Below are 18,714 nucleotides of genomic sequence, written 5' to 3' on the forward strand. Positions count from 1 at the left end.
CCACGTCATTGTGCACATTTTCATTTCGTCATGTTTGAGATGGCTGCATTTTAAATTTCAAATTATTAATTTTAATTCTAAATTAATAATTGGAAAATGAAAATTCCATTTTGATTTTGATTACTGAACGTAAAACCTAGGCCTGATAATGATATCTATAAGGCTCGGATTGTGATTATGGACAACAGAAACCCTTTCAATTCAATTGAAGTATTTTGCAGGAATGAATTTTTATCAAGTTTGTTAAAAAGGATTAAAAAACCAAAAGAGCATACAATATAGCTTGAAGAGAATTATACAAGATTTGCACATTGATACCCGTATAATCAGTGGTGAAACTGCACCCCACTCGGCCGAACATTATGTATTCATGTCACATCTTAAATCCGCTTTGAACGAATTTCACAGACATTTTTTTCCATCGAAAATATCTGCAAGAAAAAAACTGCACTTTAAATTGGTGGATAAAAGTCAATATCCTCATAACTTTATTAAAAACGTTCATGGAAAAGGAATCTAGACGCATAGTGCAAGTTCGTCGTTTTTCTGTTTTAATACTACATGTATTTACTTTTTTGAACTAAACACGCACTTACTGGCAATGGTGATGCACATGTATACAGAACATATTGTAAACCGTTATCAATTAAAATTCGGTCACTCGTATTCTGGCATTTGAGAGAATAAAAAGATACATTCATACATGTACATCCACCGTTTGGTACCCAGAAAACGAGAAAACTAAGGCGTTTGTTTTAAGAAGGCATTTACTTATTCCTCCCACACTATAGATTACGGGGCTTGTTCTTAGTATTTTGATAACTTTTTTCTTGGTCAACTTTGGGTGCAGTGTGATATCGTCGCCTCCCTTAGACGTTTGTGCATCTCATGAAACGATTTATTGATAATTCAGCATTATTCTGGCTGAAAAGGTCCATATGAGATTTTCAAAGAATTAACCCACAAATCCTGAAAGGTTCAAAGAAAATCATCCTTATTATGTAAGAGAGATTAAAAAAAAAGATAAACAAAAATATTAGTAGATATACACAAAGTAAAAGTTAACACATATCCAATCTTATTTCTGCCCACGGATGCGGAATTCAAAATGAGTATAAAAAGCCTTGAAATTGAGATTGCAATGAATTCATTCTTTGGGGGGTGAGAATTCAAGGCTTTGTTGGAGATAAAGATGAATTTGCTTTTCCATACCCTGCTCGCAGCAATGTCGGTATGTACAAGTTTCTCATTTTGTTTACACCCATTTCTTAAGCACGAGATAGATCTGAATGTTAAAGAGATCATTTTAATGTTATATCACATATTTAAAGGGACTTTGACACGATTTGAGATTAAAAAAAAATCTTATTTTTATTTTTTATGTATAAAATGGTTTATTGGTGCATTTTAAATGATTGACCAAAATATTAAATGTTAAAGTCAAGTTACAAGCGAGATACAGAGGTAAGAATTGATAGTTATATAAACAAAGCTCGAGTCTTATATATAGTTGTTTACAAAAAATGTAATGTAGAGAATTACCATTTCTTAGACAAAATGACACGTAAAAAACAATTTAAACCAATTCAATGTCTTCTTAAAAACTATTATCAACAAAAGAAAGTAACATATGATTGAAATTTACACCAATACAACGAATATGTAAAAAATGAAAAATAGCTATTTCGTCCGAACAAATCCTAATTCGTCCGAACAAATAATTTATATGTCCGAATAAATAGCTTATTCGTCCGAACAAATCCTAATTCGTCCGAACAAATCCTAATTCGTCCGAACAAATAACTTATATGTCCGAACAAATACGTAATTCGTCCGAACAAATCCTAATTCGTCCGAACAAATAACTTATTCGTCCGAACAAATAAGAAGGAACAGCAAAAGCATGCTGAAAAGGTCAACAAACGTATTTTGCCCTCAAAATAAGTGAACACCTCAATCCCGCAACTCATTCCAAGCTTTACAAACGGATTGTTCTTCCAAGTGTTCCGTACGGTAGTGAGCTATGGTGTGACCTTAAACAGAAGGACAACCGCGCTTTGGATGTATTTCAGCACTTCATATGTAAACACGCCATGAATCTTCCAAAACATACAAGATCAGATATGTGCGAGTCAATTTTTGGACTTTTACCAATAGCCTCCGAAATCGACAAACGTAAATTACAGTTCTTTGGCCGTCTCTGTTTAATGAACACAAAATGCCTCACGAAAAAGATCTTTCTTCATCGCCTTTTTTCACACCTCGATTCTCCAAACTGCAAACACTACGGCTTTATTCCCGACGTAATTCATCTTCTTGATAAATATAATCTGTTAGAATCTACAAAATGGATTGTCTCTAAATAAACTTGAATGGAAAAAGACTGTTAACTCAGCTGTGTTTTACCACTTTACAACTTCCAGATCAAACCGCATGCTCCGAGACAACGACTTTACTCAATTTAGACATATAAATGGAAACAGCAGACCAGACTGGAAATGGAAAATTCCTAGCGACGTTCAGGAATTTACTCTATGTAAATTTATTGTTAAACTTTGGACTCTCCAAGACCTTCCCCCGCACATCTGCAGTATATGTCAAAAATTGTTCATAAATATTTTTGAACATGTTTCTACTTCTTGTGATGGAACTTATTTATTTAAAGAAGCTTGGTGGCAAACTGTTATAGAAAATTTCGACATTAACTTATCTGCTGACCTATGTGGACTAAGTAATAACGACCTCTATTTGTTTCTTTTAGGCGCAAGGTCACTCCCAGGCCTTTCATTTACAGATATTTCTTATAGTTTGCACCTTCTTAATTTCCGCCTAATTAGGGATGCAGCAGCATGTTATTATAGAATGTCACGTGTAACATCCTGTCCATACACATAAATGTCACAGGATTACAGTGTTATATAAATAATAATACTTTATATTTTGGAATTGCCTTATAGAGTGTGTACACCTGTAAACTTGTTGGTAATTACGTATTATATGTACTGGATCTCTGCTTTATAGTAGACCTATATTAGCCGTTTTCTCTACAATTGCCTATATGTTTGTATTCTTGTAAATATGTTATGATAATCTCCTTTGGGAGGAAATAAAGAAAGAAAGAAAGACGCCGCCGCCGTAGTATAAACAATGAAAATGGAAAAATAAGATTTGAAAATTTTAAGTCAAATCGTGTCCAAGTGTTTAAAATTCATAGATCGTTACTTTGAATGATCTAATTAAACAAAATCGCTTACGTTTATAGCCGATTTTGAGCTATTCTAGTAATGGATATGACGATTTTGCTCAATTAATTATTGATGCTTATTTGTGTATTATTTTTTTTACACTGTTCAAATCTGATTTTATTATGACTACTGCATGTCAAATGAATTATAAATATATAGAGTCATTTTAATAACAAGACCTTTCGGTAGGACGTATCTACATGTATTTATTTCTTGCGTCAAACAAGTTAAAATCACACTGTTTTCGAGTGGATATGCATAGTCCTAGCCCAAAAACTAGACAATCTTGTCGATTTCAAAGAGCCATGTCCGAGTGACCAACAATCAAATAGACAGGCCTCGGTCACAATTATGCTGTTTGAAAAACTACCCAAAGTCCAAGCTCTTGTTAAAATGTTTCTTATATACACCATGTACGTATGCCCACTTTGGAGTTACTCGTAGTGAATGAGACAAAAAAAGTGTTTTTGACAAAATCCACGTGTTATTGACAGCGTTCTTATTTGGAGACTGCTTGTCATTAACAAACTTTGATACAGTATTAGTTACGTTGTAATCTAAGTTATAATGTTGAAAAAAAAATAAAACAACAAATACCAAGAGTATTTAGCTAACCTGAACCGAAGGTTATTTAAAGTGAGTTTTTCTAATCACCTGTTGTCCTTCGTCTGTCTGTAAACTGCATATATTTTACTTCTTCTTTAGAACCACTGGGTCAACTTTAATTAAACTTGGTACAAAGCATTCTTATTGGAAGGGGATTCTAAATTGTAAATAAAGGGCTAAACCGTTTTGAAATTGAGATAATCACGAAAAAATTAAAGTAGGATATATGTCTTCAGAAATCTTTTTCTCAAGAACCACTGCATCAGAACACCAAAGGCACGAAATAAGGTTCAAAGTTCAACATAAAGTTTGAAAGGGAAAATATTTGTTAAAAACTTCTTCTCAAGAACTTCATACCTACAATTTTTTATTACTATGAAGTATTCTAAGATAGTGTTAGTTTTAAAATTCATGGACCAATACTTGGGCCCCAAGGTGGGGTCAACGTTCAACATATAAGTAAACATAAAACATGTTTAAAATCGTACTATTAAGAACCACTACACCAGAAAATAATGATAATATTTACACTAAAGCTTGTATATATAGTGAAGATTTTAATTTTTTAAACCGTGATTCCTGAACCAATGCAGGGGCTACAAGAGGGACTCAAAATTCAACATAGAAATAAGTACCGGTATAGGGAAAATATTCAAAAATTTTCTTTTAAGGAACAACAGTGCTGCAATTGGTGATATTACTATGTATCCTTATATATTGTAGATTCTTAATTCTTTATACCGTGACCCCCAGGTCAATACTGGGGCCCCAATAGAGGTTCAAAGTTTAACATAGAAATATATCGGGGAATGTTTAAAAATCTTTTACTAAAGACCTTCAATTTGTTACTAGATTAATTTGCAAGCATTTTAGGATCATGTAAATTCTAAATTACGTAAATTATAATTCCTGCACCAATACTGGCGCAACAAGATGGGTTCATAGTTCAACTTATTAGTATTTAGGAGAATTGTTTAGGATATTCTTCTCATAGAATACAATGCCAATTTAGTTATATTACTATGCAAGCATCATATTATACCTTCATATCCTCATATCAAAGTCAAAGTGACTTTTTTTTACTCTTTATATTCATTTATAGTTTATTTTACAATTTTGTTATCTTTGATGCGTTTAGGCCTAGGATAATAAGACTGGACAGTTGATGCATCTTTGATCTAAGGTTATGATGTTAAAAAAGTAGGATTCTTTTCATATATTGTTTAATGTTTTGTTAAATCTTGGAATTTTTGTGAGTTCAACAATATCTTTAAAGGGGCATGGTTATAAGCGGGTAACAGAGCTAACAATTCTTTGCTATCTAAACAAAACTTTTGTTTACATTTTAAATGTTGAAGTGAAAATTCCAGTATTAGATCTAAAGTGAATGTGTTAAACGTTAAAAACTGTTTATTTATGCTTAAAATGAATATGAAGATAGACAAATTAGCTTGAAAAGGATGGATTTTTTACTTGTATTTTGAACATTTTGAACCTATGTAAACAAAAACAGGGCACGCGCCTTGTTTAATTGACTGATAATTATGAGCCCTGTATCTTGCTTATATTACTACGACTGACTCTCAAATTTCATTTGATTGTTAGAAATGCATTTCAAAAGCACTGTAAATAATAAAATTAAAGAGTAATTTATTCAGAAATTTCGAAACAGAACAATACAAGAACTGTTGTTCAGGTGAACAATGTGGCCCATGGGCCCCTTGTTTGAATAGCGTCATTGTGAGTTTTAAATCCTTTTAACCGCCTCTTATAATGTATATGACGCTTAAATACAACGAAAAAAATAAAGAAAGTAAGTTCTTATTTATCTGTAGGTAATTTTTAATTTTTGGTACCGATTGGTATCTTCTTAAAAATGTTCCTCTCTACAAAACTAGAAAAAGGTAAATTCACATCATGTTGATAAACCAATAATATTTACATTCTACTGTGTTTTTCCATTTAATTCTGTGATCTTCAAATGCCTTTTAATGCAACAAGTAGTCAAAGGTCAAATTGACGAGTTTTATTATGACGTCACAAACGTTGAACGCTGTAAACTGCAACGTCACAAGCTAAAATCAAAGTTCACGCTTGTGGCTGTTACTGTGGCTCTTCCATTATTATTAACTTATATTAATATGTTTTACGGTGCGACCGTTGGGGCGATCACAGCATGTGATCAAACAATGAATTATAATAAATTAATAAAATAAAATTAACAACGTGAAATTTGAATGCCAAAAAATAAAACATACCTATTTTTCAATAAATTTTCATTATTCATAGTTTATAAGATTTGTTATAATTTATTTATTTATATGTAGAACAATAGTTTAATCTCAGATACAATGTTGTTAAATAATAAAGATTTTAATATATAAATATTCATTGCACTGCATCTCCTCTTTTAAAGTGATTGTGATTATGATTGATTGATTGATTTCCCCCTTTTTTTTGCAGTAGACATTTTTTCTTAAACTTACATATAAAACTTGACTCATCATAGAGCTCCCCCATGCTAATTTTTTTTTCATTTTTGTCAATTTATACATAGAAAATCGACTTACCATGGATTTGCCCCTCCACTTAAAAAAATATAATTAATGTTTAATTTTATTTTTAGTTTACACTTAAAAATATTTGCTTATCATGTTAAAAGAACATGGTGTTGCCCCCCCCCCCCCCCCCCCCCCCGCATGTAATAAATGGAAGTGAAAATAAAGAAACCATTGAACTGCTAAAGAGCTGAAGGATTAGAATTTTCATGATTTATTTTTCTTTTTGCTTGCAAAATTTTTTTGGATGAGGCTGCTATCCACCCACCCACCGCCTTTAAAAAAAGGCGCTGCTACGTATAACGTTACGTTTCAGGAAATTACCGTAATTATAGTGAATAAAATATTTGTGAGCATTCATCCAAATAAGTGCAATTTACAACTGTTTCCTGTATCTGAAGAAATGTCCTTATTCGTCAGCTGTTCTTTATCTTAGCCTTTGCAAGGTTTTGAGAGGATTTTGGTCATTTCAGCAGATTTACAATAACTTCAATTAGAGTAATTTCCCCTTATCAGTGCTTATTGTGACGTCAAAGCTGACGTTGGTTAAGTGTCGTCTTACTCTTTAAAATTCCCTTGAGAAATAAAAGTATGCGAAGTATACTGTTTTATTTACTTAAAAAGCATGATGTTCTTAAAATTACACATCTTATAAGCTTTTCAAAGGTTTTACTTTGATTCTCGGGAGAACGTGATGTTGGAACGTGAGGTTGGAAACCATTGGTACTATGAATTGTGGGTCAAAATTTACTGACTCCGAAAAAATATATCGGATCAATGTGTAAACGTTTGTGACGTCACACGATTATTTTTGATTGAAAGTGTACTGAGGTGAACTTTAGAGGTAACATTGACTGTATGTCGCTTACATCGTTATTGTTTTTACTGTCTAAATTTGTCTTGCTGATTCTCGTGAGAGTGTGAAGTGATAAAAATTGCCATGATTACAGGGAACTACTGGGACGATTAAAACGATGCATTACTGGTTCGATTTACTGACGCCAAAAAAATCCGTTGAATGAATGTGCAACTAGTCCGAATTTTCTATTCACACATGCCTTGCCGGTAGAGCTCGCTTCGCGCCGGCGCTGCGCGCCGGCGAGCTGCGCTCGCTATTAACTTAAATTATTAACTAATATTAACTTACCCTTAGGATAAGATAGGAATTTTAAGGTATGAATCACATTTGCAGACAAGGCAAGAAGTTAAAAAATGTAAATATAAGGATTAAATCATGATTTTTTGAAGTATACACTCTCATAACTGCAGCGGTGTGTGCATACAAATTTTCATAACGCGCTAACGCGCGTTACTCAATTTGTATACACACACCGCTGCAGTTATGAGAGTGTATACTTCAAAAAATCATGATTCAATGCTATAGTAAGGTTATTTTTTTGGCATGTAAAATGCCAATATTATAATTAACAATAATTTTTTTTACCGTTAATATATGTTTATATTTACATGTACGTTGGTATACTTTTCATCCCGTTCCTTCTAATGTAACACCAATTGATTTCATTAATTTAATTTTTTTTACAAATATTTGGCAGGGAATTAAAAATAAATATGAGGTTTAAAAGATCACAAAATTTCTTTTTATTCTCTAAACCTATATACTTTTTCAGCTTGTTTCAGCAACATTATGTCATAACACCTGCCTGAGAGAAAAGGATCTCGATACAGCCTTCACCGAACTCAACCACTTCATTTTAAAAGAATCTAGTAGTGGAATCATCTACCATTCAAAGGAGCCCGTTCATCCTGCAGGTTCGAAATGCCATCCATTGTCTAAACTGAAAGATTCTCATTCTTTTCGATACATTCGGGATCTTTCCAACTGCCCCTGGAACTACCATTATTCAAACGTGCCATCACGTTTTCCAAGGTATATTTTACATGCCACTTTAAAGCATTGTAGTGGAAAACCGAAAAATAGAAATAAATGTATTTCTTTTCGTGGAAATAAATCAAAGAAGATAAAATTTCAGAAATCTGGAGAGTGTCGAGCAATCTCTGTGAAACTGAACGTGTTCTATCGTAATGAGACAGACACGTGTTTTTATCCTCGTCAGGAGACCATTGATTTGGGGTTTACATGTGTGATTAAACAGTAACAATTAAGTTTTAATTTTAGAATTAAGGCAAAGAGTCTCTGTCCAAGATACGAACAAGTAAAATTGCTTGATTTTAAATAGCTAGAATAGCCAAAATTCTTATGTGTAAAAAATATATATTGCTTTTTGTAATTGGAAGTTGCTTGATCAGTAACTCTTTATTAAAAGATGCATGTTTTGCACCCGTATTGTAAAATGTATACTTATAGATGATGTTCTCAACTTTACATCAATATTACGAGTTTGTTCCTTTTTGTTTTAGTAAACCTGGATGAGAAAAATTAAGTATTAGAAGAAATGTATATATGTAAATATTACTACAATAGGAATATTTTAAACGTTATAATATCAATAAATGTTATAAATTACGAGCTGTTTTGTTACTTTTGTACAATTAGATGAAAAAAATAAATTATTGATGTAAATAAATCTAGATTGTCAAATGCAGGTGGTTTTTCAAGAAACAATTTCACAGTCAATTCGTTGATGTAAATAAATCTAGATTGTCAAATTCTGGTGGTTTTTCAAGAAACAATTTCACAGTCAATTCTATAAAAGAAATTGTCTATGCATATAGAAATTTCTGGAAAGAACTGTACATTTTTATATACATGTACATATTTATTTGTAAATCAAAGCAGACATTTTTAACATTATATCAATTTACTGTATTAAACTGTGAGCTGGTTTGTTTCTTTATGTAATTGTGCAGGATGAAAAAAACCCCGTGGAAACCTAATTAAATAAATTTTAGCTCAATAACTATGTTTTTGATTTTCGTTTACTACTTTTTGTAATTTACAAAAAGTTCATGAGTTTTTTTTAACAATATAACATAATGAAATGAAAATATAACTTTAAGCATAATAGTTAAATTTCAGAATTTCACTGTTGAAAGTTGGACCTAAATTATGGTTCCATGATCATTTGATTAAATTAATTTTGGTTGAATTCATTGAAAAGTGAAATAATTTTTTTTTATCGGAGAACAAACCGTAACGGCATTTTCCCCAAGAAGACCATGGACCACAAAAGTACCCTCAAAACTGGTAATTTTCCTTAATGCCAAATAAAAATGAGACTCGGTAATCAAGCTAAAACATACTTAAAGAGATTTTAAAATCACATATTAGCATAATAGTTAAAAAAAAAAGCGCTTGTGAAAAATTCATTCCGCTCACCTAGGTGACAACAAATTTAAAGGCATTTGATTTGAAATTTTCACCAGAATATAGATACATGTGGTTCTGTTTTCCCACTTCATTCAATCATTTAAACATAATGCAATCACTCCTTTCCGCATTTCACTCCGTAAAGACATAGAAATATTAAAATTTCACATGTTTTGTACAGGCAGATCACAGAAGAACCTGGTGGACCATTAAAAGAATAATTCAGATGTTTATGAACATACAACTATTTGTAGGGAAACACAAAATCGATTTCAAACACATGACAAAGAACTCCTAATTTAATTGGTCATGGATATTTTAAACTAGGCACTTACAGTTGCGCAAGAGAGAAGAACCCAGAAAATGCGTTATCTAAGTAAAGGGATAAATTGTTGACAATTTCACAATTTATACATCAGATTTATCCTAAAATTTTAGGTATCATGTTTTTTGTCATAAACTGCCACTCGATAGAGAAAAATTCTGAAGAAGATTAATATAGTTAAAAAATTGCCATAATGAGGCATTTCTTATAGTCGGCCAATGTTAAGCGTCAGTCGTTGAGTATAAGTGAGTAACAGAGCTCACATCTTTTTGCTATGTTAATTTTCAGGTTTTAAATTGAATGTGACGTATGCTAGGAAGTATTTAATTTTGTACAAAACTAATTAGTAGATTAAAGAATCAGCTCGAAAAAGAACATTTCTTTTTCTCTAAATGAACCACTGTAAATAAAAAACATGAAACGAGCCTTGTTTACCTAACAATGAATAGCGATCCCTCTCTCTGTACTTTGATTTTACAATTGACTCTCAAATCTTGGTTGATCATAAGAAATGCCTTTTCAAAGCACTGTACACAGAATAGAAAAACCAAATTTAACCAAAATCGCGAACATGTAGTTTTAAAGCATATCTTCAACTACTGTACATGTAATAAGCAATTTATAGAAAAGGGCGTTTTAAATAGGTTTTATATTGGTTTTTTTAAATACTTATCAGTGGAATAATATTATTGATTGTGATGTCTCACCTTCACCTGTTTTGGTAACGCTGAAACTAATATTTATTCTTCCTTTGTTTCATTTATCTCTGGTGATTGCTCTTCTTAAATGTTAATGTACCCCGAATCTTTTTTAAGTGGACGCAATCTATTAAATTGAGTTGTTATGCACTTGTTGTGTTCTAGCATTTGTGCTAGCAGTATTATCGCTTTTTTGATAAACTTATAAAACTCGTTTTTTTTTAAATCAGTTTTTCGTCAGTTTAAATAAATGAAGACAAATTTACATCTCACTTTACTGTGTGTTTCAAAAGAGACAAACAAGCTAGAATACGTACCCAATCTAACAGAAAGTATACCCCAACTTTACCCTGGGTTTACTTTCGGGATATACTCTCGGTTTACTCTGAGCAGACCCAGAGTCAACCCCGGGTAAGCCCAAAGTAAACCAGAGTGGACACAGAGAGTAGACCTCAAAAGAACATACATGTGCATTTGGAATATACAAGGGACAGAAATTACATGCTGTAAGATAGTAAGATAAAAGACAGATCTGCTTCACACTTAAGTGCGTAAAGTGGACCCCAAATGCAAGCCCCAAGAAAACCCAAAGTAAACCCGGAGTGGACCCAAAGTAAACCCAAAGCAGACACACGCATTTAAAAAGAAGACCCCGAGTAAACCCAAAGTAAACTCCGACAGTAAACCCAGGGTTTGCTCGGGGTCTGCTCCGGTGTTACATGTAGGTTAGGTCTAGTTGGAACTATAACATGTTGGTTAAAATTGATTAAAAGGTTAATTGAGTTTTATCTATGTAATAAAAGTTTACTATTCGGAGGACGGAATGATTATAGATTATAATCAACGCGATCAAACGTCACGAACTTAATGCTCATACCTATTCACTGTGACCATTCGTGATATGTCTATTGTCAAAGATCGTGCAGTCAGATATAAGATGGTTAATTAAGGGAAAACCTCACGATAGCATCCATAAGTGTAAATGACTCGTTAAAAATTACCATGACCAATTAAATCAGTTATGTGTATGCAATTGATGTTGTGTGTTGTGTTTACCTACAAAATTTAATATTTTTTGTTTATATACTTAAATTAATTTTTTGTTAAAGGTCCATTGGGTTCTACAATTTTCTGTTGGTATAAAAGATGTGAAATTTTTATGATATTTCTTCTTTGTAATGGAGTGGAATGCGGGAAGATGATAAACGCCCCGTAAATAATAAATGCTGAATGTTTAATTTTGATGAAAATATCGAATCAAATACCTTTTTAATTAAGATTGGTGAATAAGGCGTGTAAAATGCCTATAGGAGGATATTTAAGATACTGCAAAATTAAAATATCAACAAATCTGATATTTTTTAAAAAATTATTTAATAAAAAAAGCAATGTATTTTTCATAGTCAATTCATATTCTTTATGACTGAAATGGCTCAGTTGTTAGAACACAAGACATATTAAGGTAAATTTATAGAACTAGAGTATTTTGATTATGAGTTCGATACCACCAATATTTTAGGGTTTAATTTTTTTTCTTATCATTTGTTAAAATATTCAAAACTGAACTTAATAGTAAGAAAATGTCATTTTGAAAACTTGTATCATAACATTATCAAATATATTAAATATGAAAAAAAAATATATTTGATTTTGTAAATTTACGACTAAACCAAATGGTATTTGCCCTATCTTCTTTGTTGACATCCAGGTGAGCGGAATTTTTTTTCGCCTGCGCCTTTTTTTTTGTGTTTTTTTAAAATTATGCTATTATGTGAAATTAAAAACCCAAGCTTCTTTGAGTATTTCTTTTGCTTGATATTCAAGTCACCCGATCGCAAGGAGCCGCCTCTAAGTGGGACAAAACAAGTCTCTGACCTTGAACTTATGCACATACATGTAGACACACACAACTTCAAACAGAATACAAATCTACAGAATTTCTTATCTCTTGCGTGACAAAGACTAGATAGTTAGGTTTAAATAAAACTCATATTACTTCAAATACACACGTTTCTGATTACACGACACAAACATGCTGAATTTAATGTTAATCTTAGATTTGATCGTACTTTCTGAATTTTATGGCGTTCAGAAGTTTGTGAACAACACGACCAAAAAACGTGCATCCGGGGCCAAATGGCCTGTTGTAGGAATTCTCATTGAATTTGACATTGCGATTTTGATATATGTAAGACTATTAAAAAATCCTTTCTGGAAGGAGATTTTCTTATGCTGGACTTATGTTGATCAAAATTTTAGTAAAACAAGATTGAACATATGGTACAAATATTAAACAATCTAAAGATTAAAAGAAAAAAATAAACCTATCTTATTTAAACACTACTTTAAAGGGGGCACCTTCCTATTGTGTGATTAATATGACCTTGATGGAAAATATTTGAGTTACGAGCAAAGGACTATGGTTTGAGCCTAAAATGCCCCCCCCCCCCCTAAAATGAACATTGTCATTTTACTGTAATTCTTTGTTTTATTTGTACAAATATACATTTGAAGTTTTTTCATAATTTTCATTTTGATTTTAGTGCCCACAATTTAAAAATATGACATCATAAAGTTTACCTTTTCCCGCCATTTTCTCATTTTTAGCATAAAACGGCTTGTTTTGAGGCAGTTTTTCTTGAAGGAAACATTGAGCGACTACTTGAACAAACAAAATATTTTCACCAAAGATGTATTTTCCCAATACTTATAAGTGACAAAAAATTCGTTCTTGTTCAAAGAGTCGCTCTATATTTCCCATTCGAAAAAAGATAAGAAAAATGTCAATTTTTGGTTAATTTTTATTGAATAATAAAATGGCGTCACTTCTGACGTCATATACTGCCAGTGAGTGCATATAAATCAAATAAATGGGTAAAAACGTATTTCATGTCAACTCTTTTATAAAATAACACAACAAATAAATAAATGTACCTGAATCATTTTAAAAAACGCGAATTTTGGGGGCCAAATTTGACTAATATCATATATAGTTCAAATTTTAGAAATGAAATATTATACAAACTCTATTAAATACTGTGGAATCAAAAAGGCAATGACCCCAGAATAAACCATATAGCACTTTTGGATAAAGCTTTTGGGCCATTTACTCTTTCTTCTGTAAGAATATTTCTTAAAAATGAAGAAAAAGATTCAAAGATCATATTGACATTTCATTTTATTATTAACTCATAAATCTAGGTACGTATTTCACAATTATTATTCCCATATAGCTGTACTGTCGACCTCAACTGTTTAGACTATTAGCCAAACCTGTGACGTCATTCTATACTTACATCAGTCATCCTTCAAAAAAAGAGAGTAAACTATGCCAAAGAGAAAAGCTAGAGATGCCACACCTGCACCACGTGAAAAGCCGCGCGAACGAAAGCGCGCCGCAACATATAGCTCTGATGGTCCCCAGCATAGTGTGAATCTGGTTGATTCATCCACCTTACACAACCTAAATAGAGAAGCTAAGTCAACTCAAAATCAACTAGCAGCGCTGAACAGGGAGCAGTTGGACGAGGTGACTCGGGAGGATTGCCTCCATGTCTAGTTGGGTAGAGACCCCCATCTTCATAATGAGATGACCCAGGATGCATCCGCAGAGTATCCAGGTAATGACATTCAACATACACTATTAGAAACAATCAAAAGTCTCAAGTGCAAAGTTACCATAATGACCTTGGGCACAATGTTTTGAATAATCTTATGCTAAATATAGCTAACGTCGAGTATGTCAACCTGGGGATTTTAGTCGATTGTACAAAAGAATCTGATTCTAATGACGATAAAAATACTTCCCTATGCAAAGTGGCCACATTACAATGTACCTTGTCATCAAAATACAAACCCAAGGTTATTACAGATAACCAGGTATGGAATTATGCATTTTTGGTTGATGCCTCTATATATGTCCTAGCACACCCCGAGTGCAGTACAACTTTATTTAAGTATATGCAAACAATCAGGCTAGGGGTTAAATGCTTCCTGCAAAAGCTCTCAGCAGGTGAGATTATGATACACAATTTCGTTTGAAAAAAGAATATAATCCAAATACAAATGTATGTCATTTGCTGCTGTTGACCAAGAGTTGTGACTTTTGTATATGTACAGCCCTCTGGCTGTTCAAGGGTTCAAGGGTCTGTGACACAAACTATCCCCCTTAGATGTTATGAATTCAGTTATAAAGGTCTATACAAGCATAAGTGCATTTTGTGTTCTTTAAATCATCCTATATCAAATGCAAACGCGGTTCAGGTTTTGACTGTTAAGATCTCCTTGGACAAGATTCAGCAGTTAAAGTTGAAGGCATCTGACATTTTTTAAACATAACATTTTTGGAGCTAGTTCCTAAAACTATGGCTTTTGCAATTTTGGGCAGCAATTTGTCTGGTAAACGGCTAATAATTCATACTAATAATGAAGCCTAAGTTTCAATTCTCAATTTTAATACCTCCGAGACCGAAAGAGTCATGTATTTGCTTAGGCAATTAGTTTTGCAAGGTTTGGTGCTTAATATTCAGTTCAAAGCTACGCATATAGAAGGGGTATACAATGTTAAAGCAGATTCTCTTTCCCGACAGCAATGGCATCAATTTAGGGCCAGTGTTTCAGAAGCAAACAGCCAGACATCAGCAAGTATGCATCATTTCTGCATATGATTTACATCTTTGTTCGAAGGAGCTTCTGAGTTATGCTTTGTCAAAAAATACTTGCAAACCATTTGATACTGAAGTAAATGCAATTCATTTGTAATATCGTGTCTATCAAAGTCGGCCAGTCCGGCCCCCCATCTCAGTCAGATTTAGTCAACTTCGTGTCATATCTATCACTGCAGAAATTTTCAGCCAATACAATTAAACATATACGGGAGGCATTTCTTACTAATGTAAATTACATGGCTTCCCAGACAAAACGCAAAATTTTTTACTTTAAAAAGGTTTACTGGTCCTGAGAAGCAGCAATCCCCACCTCGACACCAGAAAACCAATTACCCTTCAGATTTTAACCCCCATGGTCTAGACCCTCCCAAGCATCTGCCATTCATATTATGATTCTACATTTTTACAGCTGTATTTGTTACAGCATTCTTTGTGTTTTTCAGTCCACCCACAAAACACAAAGCAGGATGTGGTGTATGCTATCCAAGTGCAAAATGTGTCATGTTCACCACTCGGCAACACAATTAAAAATGCCTTTTAGCATTTAAAGACTGATCAAGTGGGTAGGGGTGGCTATTCAACCTAAGTCTACACATAAGCTTGTTTGTACTGTGTCTTATATCAGATCATATTTACAATTCAGGCCGAAGTGTAGGGAATCATTGTTTTGTTATATTTCAGGAAGTCCTGTGAGTAGATACCAGGTAGTATCAGTTTTCAATATGCTTCTAGAGAAAGTAGGTTTAGACACTAAGGTTTACATGACAGATTCATTTCGAAAAGTACAGCGTCTAGTGCTTGGGCGTCAGGTCAAGTCAGCAGTCTAATGCAATTGAGGGTAGATGGAAATCTTCTTGCTTGCTTAATTACATAAGATAGTAGCTCCTCTAAAACAATGTTAAAGTATTAAAGGTGATAATCTTATCTCGTGTATTTATTTACATGTATGTCGATCAACATTTTTATTAGATCATACAAGAATCTCGATTGTTGGGTCATTCATCAATAACCATGCTTTTTGTCATGCAAGAAAGTCTTGCCGTGGCACTGATCTCCAGGTATATAGACACAAGGCATTCATTTTTTGGCAGGGCAAAGGGGGCATGAGGTGGGGTCAACTTTACCCAAAAATTAAAACATTGCTTGAAGTAGAAGATCCACCTCAGATTTTGGTCGTACACTGCGGGGGCAATAATATCCCTATGCAAAACGGGGCTAGATCAATCGAGCTGCGATTTAAGATTATCAAATCCTTGAAAAAAAATCTACACTGATGCCATCAACCACTTAAGTTTGGTCTGTCCAAGATCTGCCCAGGGATGTATGGAGGGGTGGGAGGAATCCAGTTGCTTAAAGGGACATGGTCACGATATTGGTCAAATTCTATTTTTCTGTTTATATTATTTGCAATGCTTTAGGAATGCATTTCTGATGATCAAATGAAATTTGGGTGCCAGTCGTTCAGGTTTAAGCAAGATACAGGGCTCACAATTCTTCGTCATGTACACAAGGCTCATGCCCTGTTTTTGTTTACATAGGTTTAATATATCAGTAAAAAATCTTCAAAGCTGGTTTGTCTATCTTATTATTCATTTAAAGCATGAATTAACAGTTCCTAATGATTAACACATTTATTTTAGGTCTAAATCTGGAATTTTCACTTCAACATTCGAAATGTAAACAAACGCTTTGTTTACATAGCGAAGAATTGTAAGATCTGTTACTTGCTTATAACTAATCAAATGACACTCAAATTTTGGTTGCCTATTAAATATGCCTTACTAAAGCATTGTAAACATTAAAATCGATAGCCCAGGTTGTTTGCCGCAGACAATGTACATCTGTCTGACCTGGGCAATGGTTTATTTCTGTACCTGTCAGCCCTACAACAAGTAGTTGTCTATATACTTGTATGCCGTTGGGTATTAATCTTTCCTACCCTCATGCTTTTATCTCGCTTTTTAATTTGTAACAGCTTAATGGTATATAATGATTAATCTCAACCTATAGCCTCGTTCATGGATGTAGCTCTACTGTTGGCGTAGACTATGCTGTGCATAGTCTCGTGGCGGCATTCTGGCTTACAAGAAGTGCTTATGTTAACAATATCAATTGACAGTTATTTGCATTTGTGTTATATATATATATATATATATATATATATATATATATATATATATATATATATATATATATATATATATATATATATATATATATATATATATATATATATATATATATATTATGGACTAGGTGAGCAAGCAGTTGAGCATCTGTTCCAAGGGCTGAAGCTTTTGCTTTGCTTGTTTGATAGGGATACTGTATAAGGAAAGAATTGAAGACTGGCTCCCACACCATTAGAAGCAGCCATGGCCAATCATCGCCAAATAAAACTTTAAATATAATATTATGTAGTTATTATTTCATTGGGCAATTCTGAAAATTTAATTTGATTTCTGTATTTCATCTTTGATGAATAAATAGTTGGTCTTCTTGATCTTGATCTTTTTGAGAACTGCATTGCTCAATGTGTAACATTAATATGAAATAATCCAGGGACAAAAGTGGCACAATGTTAACCTTAAGAATATCTGAAGAAAATCATTTTTTATACAGTATCTATTTGTTAAATTGTTCATTTTTTTTGTATATGACTCAATAAAGTTGATTTTGTCGCTGCTCAGGCGAGCGATGTGGCCAATAGGCCTCATGTTTTAAAAACAATTGGATGTGAGGCAGAAGACAGATTAGTTGAAACATAATACACGTTTGTATGGTCACTTTTAATGAGGTAAAATAATTTGAAAATTTGGAAAATGAAAACGGGACTAAAACCAGGCGAACAGTGTGGCCCACGTGCCTATTATTATATACAATCGTTTCTTACAATTTTCCAGTTTGGATCAATACTATGAGTATCTGCTAAAGCTAACTGTATCTAAAATAATGATAATGTTCAGTCACTAAACTTCCTGTCGCCTGCGTGACCGGTCCTTTGAATAAGACCGAAAAAATTCCCCCACTGCTTAATGTCCCTAATGCCGAATATTGATAAAATACCGCTTTCCACCAGCGACTTCTTAGTCAACAAACTTCCCACCCGAGTGGTATCGTTTCTTATTGGGTTTACAATTTGCTCATCTCCCAAGAGTACTTTCAGTACTTTGATTAAATTTGTTAACATTTAGGTGAGCGGACAATTTTTTTAAACTGCGCCTCTTTAAAATAATACTATTACGTGAAATTGAAAACTCGAGCTTCTTTCAGCATGATATTTAAGTCCCAAGTCGCAAGAAGTCGCCTCTAAGTAGGACAAAACA

At 33.0% G+C, this 18,714-nt stretch overlaps 1 pseudogene; it reads left to right on the forward strand.

The window, feature by feature from the left end:
• The first annotated feature begins 15,315 nt into the window (after nucleotides 1-15,315).
• Nucleotides 15,316-16,745, forward strand: LOC128191694 (uncharacterized; annotated as a pseudogene).
• The last annotated feature ends 1,969 nt before the right edge of the window (nucleotides 16,746-18,714 follow it).

The sequence above is a fragment of the Crassostrea angulata genome, chromosome 1 (assembly GCF_025612915.1).
Source record: "Crassostrea angulata isolate pt1a10 chromosome 1, ASM2561291v2, whole genome shotgun sequence".
NCBI lineage: Eukaryota > Metazoa > Mollusca > Bivalvia > Ostreida > Ostreidae > Magallana > Magallana angulata.